This window comes from Schistocerca serialis, unplaced genomic scaffold (assembly GCF_023864345.2).
Source record: "Schistocerca serialis cubense isolate TAMUIC-IGC-003099 unplaced genomic scaffold, iqSchSeri2.2 HiC_scaffold_1369, whole genome shotgun sequence".
In the NCBI taxonomy this organism is placed as follows: domain Eukaryota; kingdom Metazoa; phylum Arthropoda; class Insecta; order Orthoptera; family Acrididae; genus Schistocerca; species Schistocerca serialis.
The window spans coordinates 154527-167174 of NW_026047590.1; the positions used below are offsets into that span (position 1 = coordinate 154527).

Here is a 12648-nt window from a genome sequence, read left to right on the forward strand (position 1 = left end):
ATTGCACAAAAAACAGGTGCCAACCTGACCACTATATGTTACATGGACACGATATCCACCGATCTGCAGGTGAGATGGAATATTCTGCTTAACGTGCATTTCGACTGAACGAATACCACTGTAACATTGCAGGCGATGTTGGCTTGACCAGCGTTCAAGGCGAATGCTCTTTACATCACCATACTTCTGTAGACCCTCCTTAAGATAGACATTATCCACCTCCGGTGGAAGGTTGTAAACACGAACATTGGTATACGTGATGGAAGCATTGGAAAGCAGCACGGTACTTACAGAATCATCCCGATGCCGAAAGAGAACTTGATGACCATATTTAGAAAGAATTTTATCAACCTGAAGTGGGTCCATAAACTTAACAAAGAAAACATATAGTTCGGTATCAAAATAAGCAGTGTGCACCTGATCCGAATGAACACCAAAGGTATCTACCAACCAATCATGTATCTCAAGAGAACTAGGTTGCACATGGCGGGTTGACTTGTCAAAAGCAAAACTAACTGTAGCCTGACGAGGAATAACCTGGGACGACATTTTCAAAATATGCGGTCGAAACCGCTACACAAAAAACACTGAAATAAGGACAGAAAGTAACACAAGGTACGAAACAACGACGGAGAAACACTCTCAGAAGTTGCAACACAACACGTAAACAAAAACGATAGTCCACTATACGTAACGCTACGGCGGAGCGAAAGACTAGGCACGTCCACACTGCACGGCGTCTAAAGCGGAACTCGCCCCTGAGCTAAGGAGGCTGTTACAGCTTACACCTCTTTGCGATCGTCACAGCCCTCGAGAAAAATACATTTCAGAGTCCAGAAAATGCGTACAAAGATTTACTCTGCCACAACAATTCGCTACCACTGAGGTCCACAGCGATGAGTGACAGGTGCTGCCGTCTTTCGTCTATCGTCATCTGTGATCTTGGCTCAGGCCCGAAGAGACACGCTATTTTGAAATTTTCGGTTCACAGCAGTACATTGGCCCATTTAAAATTGTGCTGCCCCCTGTGAGAATCGAACTCACGGCCCCTGGTTTACAAGACCAGTGCTCTGCCCCTGAGCTAAGGAGGCTGTTACAGCTTACACCTCTTTGCGATCGTCACAGCCCTCGAGAAAAATACATTTCAGAGTCCAGAAAATGCGTACAAAGATTTACTCTGCCACAACAATTCGCTACCACTGAGGTCCACAGCGATGAGTGACGGGTGCTGCCGTCTTTCGTCTATCGTCATCTGTGATCTTGGCTGATGCCCGAAGAGACACGCTATTTTGAAATTTTCGGTTCACAGCAGTACATTGGCCCATTTAAAATTGTGCTGCCCCCTGTGAGAATCGAACTCACGGCCCCTGGTTTACAAGACCAGTGCTCTGCCCCTGAGCTAAGGAGGCTGTTACAGCTTACACCTCTTTGCGATCGTCACAGCCCTCGAGAAAAATACATTTCAGAGTCCAGAAAATGCGTACAAAGATTTACTCTGCCACAACAATTCGCTACCACTGAGGTCCACAGCGATGAGTGACGGGTGCTGCCGTCTTTCGTCTATCGTCATCTGTGATCTTGGCTCAGGCCCGAAGAGACACGCTATTTTGAAATTTTCGGTTCACAGCAGTACATTGGCCCATTTAAAATTGTGCTGCCCCCTGTGAGAATCGAACTCACGGCCCCTGGTTTACAAGACCAGTGCTCTGCCCCTGAGCTAAGGAGGCTGTTACAGCTTACACCTCTTTGCGATCGTCACAGCCCTCGAGAAAAATACATTTCAGAGTCCAGAAAATGCGTACAAAGATTTACTCTGCCACAACAATTCGCTACCACTGAGGTCCACAGCGATGAGGGACGGGTGCTGCCGTCTTTCGTCTATCGTCATCTGTGATCTTGGCTCAGGCCCGAAGAGACACGCTATTTTGAAATTTTCGGTTCACAGCAGTACATTGGCCCATATAAAATTGTGCTGCCCCCTGTGAGAATCGAACTCACGGCCCCTGGTTTACAAGACCAGCGCTCTGCCCCTGAGCTAAGGAGGCTGTTACAGCTTACACCTCTTTGCGATCGTCACAGCCCTCGAGAAAAATACATTTCAGAGTCCAGAAAATGCGTACAAAGATTTACTCTGCCACAACAATTCGCTACCACTGAGGTCCACAGCGATGAGTGACGGGTGCTGCCGTCTTTCGTCTATCGTCATCTGTGATCTTGGCTCAGGCCCGAAGAGACACGCTATTTTGAAATTTTCGGTTCACAGCAGTACATTGGCCCATTTAAAATTGTGCTGCCCCCTGTGAGAATCGAACTCACGGCCCCTGGTTTACAAGACCAGTGCTCTGCCCCTGAGCTAAGGAGGCTGTTACAGCTTACACCTCTTTGCGATCGTCACAGCCCTCGAGAAAAATACATTTCAGAGTCCAGAAAATGCGTACAAAGATTTACTCTGCCACAACAATTCGCTACCACTGAGGTCCACAGCGATGAGTGACGGGTGCTGCCGTCTTTCGTCTATCGTCATCTGTGATCTTGGCTCAGGCCCGAAGAGACACGCTATTTTGAAATTTTCGGTTCACAGCAGTACATTGGCCCATTTAAAATTGTGCTGCCCCCTGTGAGAATCGAACTCACGGCCCCTGGTTTACAAGACCAGTGCTCTGCCCCTGAGCTAAGGAGGCTGTTACAGCTTACACCTCTTTGCGATCGTCACAGCCCTCGAGAAAAATACATTTCAGAGTCCAGAAAATGCGTACAAAGATTTACTCTGCCACAACAATTCGCTACCACTGAGGTCCACAGCGATGAGTGACGGGTGCTGCCGTCTTTCGTCTATCGTCATCTGTGATCTTGGCTCAGGCCCGAAGAGACACGCTATTTTGAAATTTTCGGTTCACAGCAGTACATTGGCCCATTTAAAATTGTGCTGCCCCCTGTGACAATCGAACTCACGGCCCCTGGTTTACAAGACCAGTGCTCTGCCCCTGAGCTAAGGAGGCTGTTACAGCTTACATCTCTTTGCGATCGTCACAGCCCTCGAGAAAAATACATTTCAGAGTCCAGAAAATGCGTACAAAGATTTACTCTGCCACAACAATTCGCTACCACTGAGGTCCACAGCGATGAGTGACGGGTGCTGCCGTCTTTCGTCTATCGTCATCTGTGATCTTGGCTCAGGCCCGAAGAGACACGCTATTTTGAAATTTTCGGTTCACAGCAGTACATTGGCCCATTTAAAATTGTGCTGCCCCCTGTGAGAATCGAACTCACGGCCCCTGGTTTACAAGACCAGTGCTCTGCCCCTGAGCTAAGGAGGCTGTTACACCTTACACCTCTTTGCGATCGTCACAGCCCTCGAGAAAAATACATTTCAGAGTCCAGAAAATGCGTACAAAGATTTACTCTGCCACAACAATTCGCTACCACTGAGGTCCACAGCGATGAGTGACGGGTGCTGCCGTCTTTCGTCTATCGTCATCTGTGATCTTGGCTCAGGCCCGAAGAGACACACTATTTTGAAATTTTCGGTTCTCAGCAGTACATTGGCCCATTTAAAATTGTGCTGCCCCCTGTGAGAATCGAACTCACGGCCCCTGGTTTACAAGACCAGTGCTCTGCCCCTGAGCTAAGGAGGCTGTTACAGCTTACACCTCTTTGCGATCGTCACAGCCCTCGAGAAAAATACATTTCAGAGTCCAGAAAATGCGTACAAAGATTTACTCTGCCACAACAATTCGCTACCACTGAGGTCCACAGCGATGAGTGACGGGTGCTGCCGTCTTTCGTCTATCGTCATCTGTGATCTTGGCTCAGGCCCGAAGAGACACGCTATTTTGAAACTTTCGGTTCACAGCAGTACATTGGCCCATTTAAAATTGTGCTGCCCCCTGTGAGAATCGAACTCACGGCCCCTGGTTTACAAGACCAGTGCTCTGCCCCTGAGCTAAGGAGGCTGTTACAGCTTACACCTCTTTGCGATCGTCACAGCCCTCGAGAAAAATACATTTCAGAGTCCAGAAAATGCGTACAAAGATTTACTCTGCCACAACAATTCGCTACCACTGAGGTCCACAGCGATGAGTGACGGGTGCTGCCGTCTTTCGTCTATCGTCATCTGTGATCTTGGCTCAGGCCCGAAGAGACACGCTATTTTGAAATTTTCGGTTCACAGCAGTACATTGGCCCATTTAAAATTGTGCTGCCCCCTGTGAGAATCGAACTCACGGCCCCTGGTTTACAAGACCAGCGCTCTGCCCCTGAGCTAAGGAGGCTGTTACAGCTTACACCTCTTTGCGATCGTCACAGCCCTCGAGAAAAATACATTTCAGAGTCCAGAAAATGCGTACAAAGATTTACTCTGCCACAACAATTCGCTACCACTGAGGTCCACAGCGATGAGTGACGGGTGCTGCCGTCTTTCGTCTATCGTCATCTGTGATCTTGGCTCAGGCCCGAAGAGACACGCTATTTTGAAATTTTCGGTTCACAGCAGTACATTGGCCCATTTAAAATTGTGCTGCCCGCTGTGAGAATCGAACTCACGGCCCCTGGTTTACAAGACCAGTGCTCTGCCCCTGAGCTAAGGAGGCTGTTACAGCTTACACCTCTTTGCGATCGTCACAGCCCTCGACAAAAAATACATTTCAGAGTCCAGAAAATGCGTACAAAGATTTACTCTGCCACAACAATTCGCTACCACTGAGGTCCACAGCGATGAGTGACGGGTGCTGCCGTCTTTCGTCTATCGTCATCTGTGATCTTGGCTCAGGCCCGAAGAGACACGCTATTTTGAAATTTTCGGTTCACAGCAGTACATTGGCCCATTTAAAATTGTGCTGCCCCCTGTGAGAATCGAACTCACGGCCCCTGGTTTACAAGACCAGTGCTCTGCCCCTGAGCTAAGGAGGCTGTTACAGCTTACACCTCTTTGCGATCGTCACAGCCCTCGAGAAAAATACATTTCAGAGTCCAGAAAATGCGTACAAAGATTTACTCTGCCACAACAATTCGCTACCACTGAGGTCCACAGCGATGAGTGACGGGTGCTGCCGTCTTTCGTCTATCGTCATCTGTGATCTTGGCTCAGGCCCGAAGAGACACGCTATTTTGAAATTTTCGGTTCACAGCAGTACATTGGCCCATTTAAAATTGTGCTGCCCCCTGTGAGAATCGAACTCACGGCCCCTGGTTTAAAAGACCAGTGCTCTGCCCCTGAGCTAAGGAGGCTGTTACAGCTTACACCTCTTTGCGATCGTCACAGCCCTCGAGAAAAATACATTTCAGAGTCCAGAAAATGCGTACAAAGATTTACTCTGCCACAACAATTCGCTACCACTGAGGTCCACAGCGATGAGTGACGGGTGCTGCCGTCTTTCGTCTATCGTCATCTGTGATCTTGGCTCAGGCCCGAAGAGACACGCTATTTTGAAATTTTCGGTTCACAGCAGTACATTGGCCCATTTAAAATTGTGCTGCCCCCTGTGAGAATCGAACTCACGGCCCCTGGTTTACAAGACCAGTGCTCTGCCCCTGAGCTAAGGAGGCTGTTACAGCTTACACCTCTTTGCGATCGTCACAGCCCTCGAGAAAAATACATTTCAGAGTCCAGAAAATGCGTACAAAGATTTACTCTGCCACAACAATTCGCTACCACTGAGGTCCACAGCGATGAGTGACGGGTGCTGCCGTCTTTCGTCTATCGTCATCTGTGATCTTGGCTCAGGCCCGAAGAGACACGCTATTTTGAAATTTTCGGTTCACAGCAGTACATTGGCCCATTTAAAATTGTGCTGCCCTCTGTGAGAATCGAACTCACGGCCCCTGGTTTACTAGACCAGTGCTCTGCCCCTGAGCTAAGGAGGCTGTTACAGCTTACACCTCTTTGCGATCGTCACAGCCCTCGAGAAAAATACATTTCAGAGTCCAGAAAATGCGTACAAAGATTTACTCTGCCACAACAATTCGCTACCACTGAGGTCCACAGCGATGAGTGACGGGTGCTGCCGTCTTTCGTCTATCGTCATCTGTGATCTTGGCTCAGGCCCGAAGAGACACGCTATTTTGAAATTTTCGGTTCACAGCAGTACATTGGCCCATTTAAAATTGTGCTGCCCCCTGTGAGAATCGAACTCACGGCCCCTGGTTTACAAGACCAGTGCTCTGCCCCTGAGCTAAGGAGGCTGTTACAGCTTACACCTCTTTGCGATCGTCACAGCCCTCGAGAAAAATACATTTCAGAGTCCAGAAAATGCGTACAAAGATTTACTCTGCCACAACAATTCGCTACCACTGAGGTCCACAGCGATGAGTGACGGGTGCTGCCGTCTTTCGTCTATCGTCATCTGTGATCTTGGCTCAGGCCCGAAGAGACACGCTATTTTGAAATTTTCGGTTCACAGCAGTACATTGGCCCATTTAAAATTGTGCTGCCCCCTGTGAGAATCGAACTCACGGCCCCTGGTTTACAAGACCAGTGCTCTGCCCCTGAGCTAAGGAGGCTGTTACAGCTTACACCTCTTTGCGATCGTCACAGCCCTCGAGAAAAATACATTTCAGAGTCCAGAAAATGCGTACAAAGATTTACTCTGCCACAACAATTCGCTACCACTGAGGTCCACAGCGATGAGTGACGGGTGCTGCCGTCTTTCGTCTATCGTCATCTGTGATCTTGGCTCAGGCCCGAAGAGACACGCTATTTTGAAATTTTCGGTTCACAGCAGTACATTGGCCCATTTAAAATTGTGCTGCCCACTGTGAGAATCGAACTCACGGCCCCTGGTTTACAAGACCAGCGCTCTGCCCCTGAGCTAAGGAGGCTGTTACAGCTTACGCCTCTTTGCGATCGTCACAGCCCTCGAGAAAAATACATTTCAGAGTCCAGAAAATGCGTACAAAGATTTACTCTGCCACAACAATTCGCTACCACTGAGGTCCACAGCGATGAGTGACGGGTGCTGCCGTCTTTCGTCTATCGTCATCTGTGATCTTGGCTCAGGCCCGAAGAGACACGCTATTTTGAAATTTTCGGTTCACAGCAGTACATTGGCCCATTTAAAATTGTGCTGCCCCCTGTGAGAATCGAACTCACGGCCCCTGGTTTACAAGACCAGTGCTCTGCCCCTGAGCTAAGGAGGCTGTTACAGCTTACACCTCTTTGCGATCGTCACAGCCCTCGAGAAAAATACATTTCAGAGTCCAGAAAATGCGTACAAAGATTTACTCTGCCACAACAATTCGCTACCACTGAGGTCCACAGCGATGAGTGACGGGTGCTGCCGTCTTTCGTCTATCGTCATCTGTGATCTTGGCTCAGGCCCGAAGAGACACGCTATTTTGAAATTTTCGGTTCACAGCAGTACATTGGCCCATTTAAAATTGTGCTGCCCCCTGTGAGAATCGAACTCACGGCCCCTGGTTTACAAGACCAGTGCTCTGCCCCTGAGCTAAGGAGGCTGTTACAGCTTACACCTCTTTGCGATCGTCACAGCCCTCGAGAAAAATACATTTCAGAGTCCAGAAAATGCGTACAAAGATTTACTCTGCCACAACAATTCGCTACCACTGAGGTCCACAGCGATGAGTGACGGGTGCTGCCGTCTTTCGTCTATCGTCATCTGTGATCTTGGCTCAGGCCCGAAGAGACACGCTATTTTGAAATTTTCGGTTCACAGCAGTACATTGGCCCATTTAAAATTGTGCTGCCCCCTGTGAGAATCGAACTCACGGCCCCTGGTTTACAAGACCAGTGCTCTGCCCCTGAGCTAAGGAGACTGTTACAGCTTACACCTCTTTGCGATCGTCACAGCCCTCGAGAAAAATACATTTCAGAGTCCAGAAAATGCGTACAAAGATTTACTCTGCCACAACAATTCGCTACCACTGAGGTCCACAGCGATGAGTGACGGGTGCTGCAGTCTTTCGTCTATCGTCATCTGTGATCTTGGCTCAGGCCCGAAGAGACACGCTATTTTGAAATTTTCGGTTCACAGCAGTACATTGGCCCATTTAAAATTGTGCTGCCTCCTGTGAGAATCGAACTCATGGCCCCTGGTTTACAAGACCTGTGCTCTGCCCCTGAGCTAAGGAGGCTGTTACAGCTTACACCTCTTTGCGATCGTCACAGCCCTCGAGAAAAATACATTTCAGAGTCCAGAAAATGCGTACAAAGATTTACTCTGCCACAACAATTCGCTACCACTGAGGTCCACAGCGATGAGTGACGGGTGCTGCCGTCATTCGTCTATCGTCATCTGTGATCTTGGCTCAGGCCCGAAGAGACACGCTATTTTGAAATTTTCGGTTCACAGCAGTACATTGGCCCATTTAAAATTGTGCTGCCCCCTGTGAGAATCGAACTCACGGCCCCTGGTTTACAAGACCAGCGCTCTGCCCCTGAGCTAAGGAGGCTGTTACAGCTTACACCTCTTTGCGATCGTCACAGCCCTCGAGAAAAATACATTTCAGAGTCCAGAAAATGCGTACAAAGATTTACTCTGCCACAACAATTCGCTACCACTGAGGTCCACAGCGATGAGTGACGGGTGCTGCCGTCTTTCGTCTATCGTCATCTGTGATCTTGGCTCAGGCCCGAAGAGACACGCTATTTTGAAATTTTCGGTTCACAGCAGTACATTGGCCCATTTAAAATTGTGCTGCCCCCTGTGAGAATCGAACTCACGGCCCCTGGTTTACAAGACCAGTGCTCTGCCCCTGAGCTAAGGAGGCTGTTACAGCTTACACCTCTTTGCGATCGTCACAGCCCTCGAGAAAAATACATTTCAGAGTCCAGAAAATGCGTACAAAGATTTACTCTGCCACAACAATTCGCTACCACTGAGGTCCACAGCGATGAGTGACGGGTGCTGCCGTCTTTCGTCTATCGTCATCTGTGATCTTGGCTCAGGCCCGAAGAGACACGCTATTTTGAAATTTTCGGTTCACAGCAGTACATTGGCCCATTTAAAATTGTGCTGCCCCCTGTGAGAATCGAACTCACGGCCCCTGGTTTACAAGACCAGTGCTCTGCCCCTGAGCTAAGGAGGCTGTTACAGCTTACACCTCTTTGCGATCGTCACAGCCCTCGACAAAAAATACATTTCAGAGTCCAGAAAATGCGTACAAAGATTTACTCTGCCACAACAATTCGCTACCACTGAGGTCCACAGCGATGAGTGACGGGTGCTGCCGTCTTTCGTCTATCGTCATCTGTGATCTTGGCTCAGGCCCGAAGAGACACGCTATTTTGAAATTTTCGGTTCACAGCAGTACATTGGCCCATTTAAAATTGTGCTGCCCCCTGTGAGAATCGAACTCACGGCCCCTGGTTTACAAGACCAGTGCTCTGCCCCTGAGCTAAGGAGGCTGTTACAGCTTACACCTCTTTGCGATCGTCACAGCCCTCGAGAAAAATACATTTCAGAGTCCAGAAAATGCGTACAAAGATTTACTCTGCCACAACAATTCGCTACCACTGAGGTCCACAGCGATGAGTGACGGGTGCTGCCGTCTTTCGTCTATCGTCATCTGTGATCTTGGCTCAGGCCCGAAGAGACACGCTATTTTGAAATTTTCGGTTCACAGCAGTACATTGGCCCATTTAAAATTGTGCTGCCCCCTGTGAGAATCGAACTCACGGCCCCTGGTTTAAAAGACCAGTGCTCTGCCCCTGAGCTAAGGAGGCTGTTACAGCTTACACCTCTTTGCGATCGTCACAGCCCTCGAGAAAAATACATTTCAGAGTCCAGAAAATGCGTACAAAGATTTACTCTGCCACAACAATTCGCTACCACTGAGGTCCACAGCGATGAGTGACGGGTGCTGCCGTCTTTCGTCTATCGTCATCTGTGATCTTGGCTCAGGCCCGAAGAGACACGCTATTTTGAAATTTTCGGTTCACAGCAGTACATTGGCCCATTTAAAATTGTGCTGCCCACTGTGAGAATCGAACTCACGGCCCCTGGTTTACAAGACCAGCGCTCTGCCCCTGAGCTAAGGAGGCTGTTACAGCTTACGCCTCTTTGCGATCGTCACAGCCCTCGAGAAAAATACATTTCAGAGTCCAGAAAATGCGTACAAAGATTTACTCTGCCACAACAATTCGCTACCACTGAGGTCCACAGCGATGAGTGACGGGTGCTGCCGTCTTTCGTCTATCGTCATCTGTGATCTTGGCTCAGGCCCGAAGAGACACGCTATTTTGAAATTTTCGGTTCACAGCAGTACATTGGCCCATTTAAAATTGTGCTGCCCCCTGTGAGAATCGAACTCACGGCCCCTGGTTTACAAGACCAGTGCTCTGACCCTGAGCTAAGGAGGCTGTTACAGCTTACACCTCTTTGCGATCGTCACAGCCCTCGAGAAAAATACATTTCAGAGTCCAGAAAATGCGTACAAAGATTTACTCTGCCACAACAATTCGCTACCACTGAGGTCCACAGCGATGAGTGACGGGTGCTGCCGTCTTTCGTCTATCGTCATCTGTGATCTTGGCTCAGGCCCGAAGAGACACGCTATTTTGAAATTTTCGGTTCACAGCAGTACATTGGCCCATTTAAAATTGTGCTGCCCCCTGTGAGAATCGAACTCACGGCCCCTGGTTTACAAGACCAGTGCTCTGCCCCTGAGCTAAGGAGGCTGTTACAGCTTACACCTCTTTGCGATCGTCACAGCCCTCGAGAAAAATACATTTCAGAGTCCAGAAAATGCGTACAAAGATTTACTCTGCCACAACAATTCGCTACCACTGAGGTCCACAGCGATGAGTGACGGGTGCTGCCGTCTTTCGTCTATCGTCATCTGTGATCTTGGCTCAGGCCCGAAGAGACACGCTATTTTGAAATTTTCGGTTCACAGCAGTACATTGGCCCATTTAAAATTGTGCTGCCCCCTGTGAGAATCGAACTCACGGCCCCTGGTTTACAAGACCAGTGCTCTGCCCCTGAGCTAAGGAGGCTGTTACAGCTTACACCTCTTTGCGATCGTCACAGCCCTCGAGAAAAATACATTTCAGAGTCCAGAAAATGCGTACAAAGATTTACTCTGCCACAACAATTCGCTACCACTGAGGTCCACAGCGATGAGTGACGGGTGCTGCCGTCTTTCGTCTATCGTCATCTGTGATCTTGGCTCAGGCCCGAAGAGACACGCTATTTTGAAATTTTCGGTTCACAGCAGTACATTGGCCCATTTAAAATTGTGCTGCCCCCTGTGAGAATCGAACTCACGGCCCCTGGTTTACAAGACCAGTGCTCTGCCCCTGAGCTAAGGAGACTGTTACAGCTTACACCTCTTTGCGATCGTCACAGCCCTCGAGAAAAATACATTTCAGAGTCCAGAAAATGCGTACAAAGATTTACTCTGCCACAACAATTCGCTACCACTGAGGTCCACAGCGATGAGTGACGGGTGCTGCAGTCTTTCGTCTATCGTCATCTGTGATCTTGGCTCAGGCCCGAAGAGACACGCTATTTTGAAATTTTCGGTTCACAGCAGTACATTGGCCCATTTAAAATTGTGCTGCCTCCTGTGAGAATCGAACTCATGGCCCCTGGTTTACAAGACCTGTGCTCTGCCCCTGAGCTAAGGAGGCTGTTACAGCTTACACCTCTTTGCGATCGTCACAGCCCTCGAGAAAAATACATTTCAGAGTCCAGAAAATGCGTACAAAGATTTACTCTGCCACAACAATTCGCTACCACTGAGGTCCACAGCGATGAGTGACGGGTGCTGCCGTCATTCGTCTATCGTCATCTGTGATCTTGGCTCAGGCCCGAAGAGACACGCTATTTTGAAATTTTCGGTTCACAGCAGTACATTGGCCCATTTAAAATTGTGCTGCCCCCTGTGAGAATCGAACTCACGGCCCCTGGTTTACAAGACCAGCGCTCTGCCCCTGAGCTAAGGAGGCTGTTACAGCTTACACCTCTTTGCGATCGTCACAGCCCTCGAGAAAAATACATTTCAGAGTCCAGAAAATGCGTACAAAGATTTACTCTGCCACAACAATTCGCTACCACTGAGGTCCACAGCGATGAGTGACGGGTGCTGCCGTCTTTCGTCTATCGTCATCTGTGATCTTGGCTCAGGCCCGAAGAGACACGCTATTTTGAAATTTTCGGTTCACAGCAGTACATTGGCCCATTTAAAATTGTGCTGCCCCCTGTGAGAATCGAACTCACGGCCCCTGGTTTACAAGACCAGTGCTCTGCCCCTGAGCTAAGGAGGCTGTTACAGCTTACACCTCTTTGCGATCGTCACAGCCCTCGAGAAAAATACATTTCAGAGTCCAGAAAATGCGTACAAAGATTTACTCTGCCACAACAATTCGCTACCACTGAGGTCCACAGCGATGAGTGACGGGTGCTGCCGTCTTTCGTCTATCGTCATCTGTGATCTTGGCTCAGGCCCGAAGAGACACGCTATTTTGAAATTTTCGGTTCACAGCAGTACATTGGCCCATTTAAAATTGTGCTGCCCCCTGTGAGAATCGAACTCACGGCCCCTGGTTTACAAGACCAGTGCTCTGCCCCCTTTTTTTTTTTTTTTACCAATTTCAGTACTAAATATGCGATGCTACTTCTAGCTGTGTCCCATCGCAAGTTACATTCAAGCCCTTATGACGCTGATCAAGCAAGAGGTTGCAAATCAGCT

General features: G+C 48.9%; 36 non-coding genes across 36 annotated transcripts; all 36 read right to left on the reverse strand.

The window, feature by feature from the left end:
* Positions 1-1019: 1019 nt before the first annotated feature.
* On the reverse strand, positions 1020-1091 carry Trnat-ugu (transfer RNA threonine (anticodon UGU)). The gene has a single exon. It is a non-coding gene; the product is annotated as a tRNA-Thr (tRNA).
* A 246-nt stretch (positions 1092-1337) lies between these two features.
* On the reverse strand, positions 1338-1409 carry Trnat-ugu (transfer RNA threonine (anticodon UGU)). Its single transcript has one exon. It is a non-coding gene; the product is annotated as a tRNA-Thr (tRNA).
* A 246-nt stretch (positions 1410-1655) lies between these two features.
* Trnat-ugu (transfer RNA threonine (anticodon UGU)) lies at positions 1656-1727 on the reverse strand. Its single transcript has one exon. It is a non-coding gene; the product is annotated as a tRNA-Thr (tRNA).
* Positions 1728-1973: 246 nt separating this feature from the next.
* Positions 1974-2045, reverse strand: Trnat-ugu (transfer RNA threonine (anticodon UGU)). Its single transcript has one exon. It is a non-coding gene; the product is annotated as a tRNA-Thr (tRNA).
* Positions 2046-2291: 246 nt separating this feature from the next.
* On the reverse strand, positions 2292-2363 carry Trnat-ugu (transfer RNA threonine (anticodon UGU)). Its single transcript has one exon. It is a non-coding gene; the product is annotated as a tRNA-Thr (tRNA).
* A 246-nt stretch (positions 2364-2609) lies between these two features.
* On the reverse strand, positions 2610-2681 carry Trnat-ugu (transfer RNA threonine (anticodon UGU)). Its single transcript has one exon. It is a non-coding gene; the product is annotated as a tRNA-Thr (tRNA).
* A 246-nt stretch (positions 2682-2927) lies between these two features.
* Positions 2928-2999, reverse strand: Trnat-ugu (transfer RNA threonine (anticodon UGU)). Its single transcript has one exon. It is a non-coding gene; the product is annotated as a tRNA-Thr (tRNA).
* A 246-nt stretch (positions 3000-3245) lies between these two features.
* Positions 3246-3317, reverse strand: Trnat-ugu (transfer RNA threonine (anticodon UGU)). The gene has a single exon. It is a non-coding gene; the product is annotated as a tRNA-Thr (tRNA).
* Positions 3318-3563: 246 nt separating this feature from the next.
* Positions 3564-3635, reverse strand: Trnat-ugu (transfer RNA threonine (anticodon UGU)). The gene has a single exon. It is a non-coding gene; the product is annotated as a tRNA-Thr (tRNA).
* A 246-nt stretch (positions 3636-3881) lies between these two features.
* On the reverse strand, positions 3882-3953 carry Trnat-ugu (transfer RNA threonine (anticodon UGU)). Its single transcript has one exon. It is a non-coding gene; the product is annotated as a tRNA-Thr (tRNA).
* A 246-nt stretch (positions 3954-4199) lies between these two features.
* Trnat-ugu (transfer RNA threonine (anticodon UGU)) lies at positions 4200-4271 on the reverse strand. Its single transcript has one exon. It is a non-coding gene; the product is annotated as a tRNA-Thr (tRNA).
* A 246-nt stretch (positions 4272-4517) lies between these two features.
* On the reverse strand, positions 4518-4589 carry Trnat-ugu (transfer RNA threonine (anticodon UGU)). The gene has a single exon. It is a non-coding gene; the product is annotated as a tRNA-Thr (tRNA).
* A 247-nt stretch (positions 4590-4836) lies between these two features.
* Trnat-ugu (transfer RNA threonine (anticodon UGU)) lies at positions 4837-4908 on the reverse strand. The gene has a single exon. It is a non-coding gene; the product is annotated as a tRNA-Thr (tRNA).
* Positions 4909-5154: 246 nt separating this feature from the next.
* Trnak-uuu (transfer RNA lysine (anticodon UUU)) lies at positions 5155-5226 on the reverse strand. The gene has a single exon. It is a non-coding gene; the product is annotated as a tRNA-Lys (tRNA).
* A 246-nt stretch (positions 5227-5472) lies between these two features.
* On the reverse strand, positions 5473-5544 carry Trnat-ugu (transfer RNA threonine (anticodon UGU)). Its single transcript has one exon. It is a non-coding gene; the product is annotated as a tRNA-Thr (tRNA).
* Positions 5545-5790: 246 nt separating this feature from the next.
* Positions 5791-5862, reverse strand: Trnat-agu (transfer RNA threonine (anticodon AGU)). Its single transcript has one exon. It is a non-coding gene; the product is annotated as a tRNA-Thr (tRNA).
* A 246-nt stretch (positions 5863-6108) lies between these two features.
* Positions 6109-6180, reverse strand: Trnat-ugu (transfer RNA threonine (anticodon UGU)). Its single transcript has one exon. It is a non-coding gene; the product is annotated as a tRNA-Thr (tRNA).
* Positions 6181-6426: 246 nt separating this feature from the next.
* Trnat-ugu (transfer RNA threonine (anticodon UGU)) lies at positions 6427-6498 on the reverse strand. The gene has a single exon. It is a non-coding gene; the product is annotated as a tRNA-Thr (tRNA).
* A 246-nt stretch (positions 6499-6744) lies between these two features.
* Trnat-ugu (transfer RNA threonine (anticodon UGU)) lies at positions 6745-6816 on the reverse strand. Its single transcript has one exon. It is a non-coding gene; the product is annotated as a tRNA-Thr (tRNA).
* Positions 6817-7062: 246 nt separating this feature from the next.
* Trnat-ugu (transfer RNA threonine (anticodon UGU)) lies at positions 7063-7134 on the reverse strand. Its single transcript has one exon. It is a non-coding gene; the product is annotated as a tRNA-Thr (tRNA).
* Positions 7135-7380: 246 nt separating this feature from the next.
* Positions 7381-7452, reverse strand: Trnat-ugu (transfer RNA threonine (anticodon UGU)). Its single transcript has one exon. It is a non-coding gene; the product is annotated as a tRNA-Thr (tRNA).
* A 246-nt stretch (positions 7453-7698) lies between these two features.
* Trnat-ugu (transfer RNA threonine (anticodon UGU)) lies at positions 7699-7770 on the reverse strand. The gene has a single exon. It is a non-coding gene; the product is annotated as a tRNA-Thr (tRNA).
* Positions 7771-8016: 246 nt separating this feature from the next.
* Trnat-ugu (transfer RNA threonine (anticodon UGU)) lies at positions 8017-8088 on the reverse strand. Its single transcript has one exon. It is a non-coding gene; the product is annotated as a tRNA-Thr (tRNA).
* A 246-nt stretch (positions 8089-8334) lies between these two features.
* Positions 8335-8406, reverse strand: Trnat-ugu (transfer RNA threonine (anticodon UGU)). The gene has a single exon. It is a non-coding gene; the product is annotated as a tRNA-Thr (tRNA).
* A 246-nt stretch (positions 8407-8652) lies between these two features.
* Trnat-ugu (transfer RNA threonine (anticodon UGU)) lies at positions 8653-8724 on the reverse strand. The gene has a single exon. It is a non-coding gene; the product is annotated as a tRNA-Thr (tRNA).
* A 246-nt stretch (positions 8725-8970) lies between these two features.
* On the reverse strand, positions 8971-9042 carry Trnat-ugu (transfer RNA threonine (anticodon UGU)). Its single transcript has one exon. It is a non-coding gene; the product is annotated as a tRNA-Thr (tRNA).
* Positions 9043-9289: 247 nt separating this feature from the next.
* On the reverse strand, positions 9290-9361 carry Trnat-ugu (transfer RNA threonine (anticodon UGU)). Its single transcript has one exon. It is a non-coding gene; the product is annotated as a tRNA-Thr (tRNA).
* A 246-nt stretch (positions 9362-9607) lies between these two features.
* Positions 9608-9679, reverse strand: Trnak-uuu (transfer RNA lysine (anticodon UUU)). Its single transcript has one exon. It is a non-coding gene; the product is annotated as a tRNA-Lys (tRNA).
* Positions 9680-9925: 246 nt separating this feature from the next.
* On the reverse strand, positions 9926-9997 carry Trnat-ugu (transfer RNA threonine (anticodon UGU)). Its single transcript has one exon. It is a non-coding gene; the product is annotated as a tRNA-Thr (tRNA).
* A 246-nt stretch (positions 9998-10243) lies between these two features.
* On the reverse strand, positions 10244-10315 carry Trnat-ugu (transfer RNA threonine (anticodon UGU)). Its single transcript has one exon. It is a non-coding gene; the product is annotated as a tRNA-Thr (tRNA).
* A 246-nt stretch (positions 10316-10561) lies between these two features.
* Positions 10562-10633, reverse strand: Trnat-ugu (transfer RNA threonine (anticodon UGU)). Its single transcript has one exon. It is a non-coding gene; the product is annotated as a tRNA-Thr (tRNA).
* A 246-nt stretch (positions 10634-10879) lies between these two features.
* Trnat-ugu (transfer RNA threonine (anticodon UGU)) lies at positions 10880-10951 on the reverse strand. The gene has a single exon. It is a non-coding gene; the product is annotated as a tRNA-Thr (tRNA).
* Positions 10952-11197: 246 nt separating this feature from the next.
* On the reverse strand, positions 11198-11269 carry Trnat-ugu (transfer RNA threonine (anticodon UGU)). The gene has a single exon. It is a non-coding gene; the product is annotated as a tRNA-Thr (tRNA).
* Positions 11270-11515: 246 nt separating this feature from the next.
* On the reverse strand, positions 11516-11587 carry Trnat-ugu (transfer RNA threonine (anticodon UGU)). The gene has a single exon. It is a non-coding gene; the product is annotated as a tRNA-Thr (tRNA).
* A 246-nt stretch (positions 11588-11833) lies between these two features.
* Trnat-ugu (transfer RNA threonine (anticodon UGU)) lies at positions 11834-11905 on the reverse strand. Its single transcript has one exon. It is a non-coding gene; the product is annotated as a tRNA-Thr (tRNA).
* A 246-nt stretch (positions 11906-12151) lies between these two features.
* Trnat-ugu (transfer RNA threonine (anticodon UGU)) lies at positions 12152-12223 on the reverse strand. The gene has a single exon. It is a non-coding gene; the product is annotated as a tRNA-Thr (tRNA).
* Positions 12224-12648: the final 425 nt, after the last annotated feature.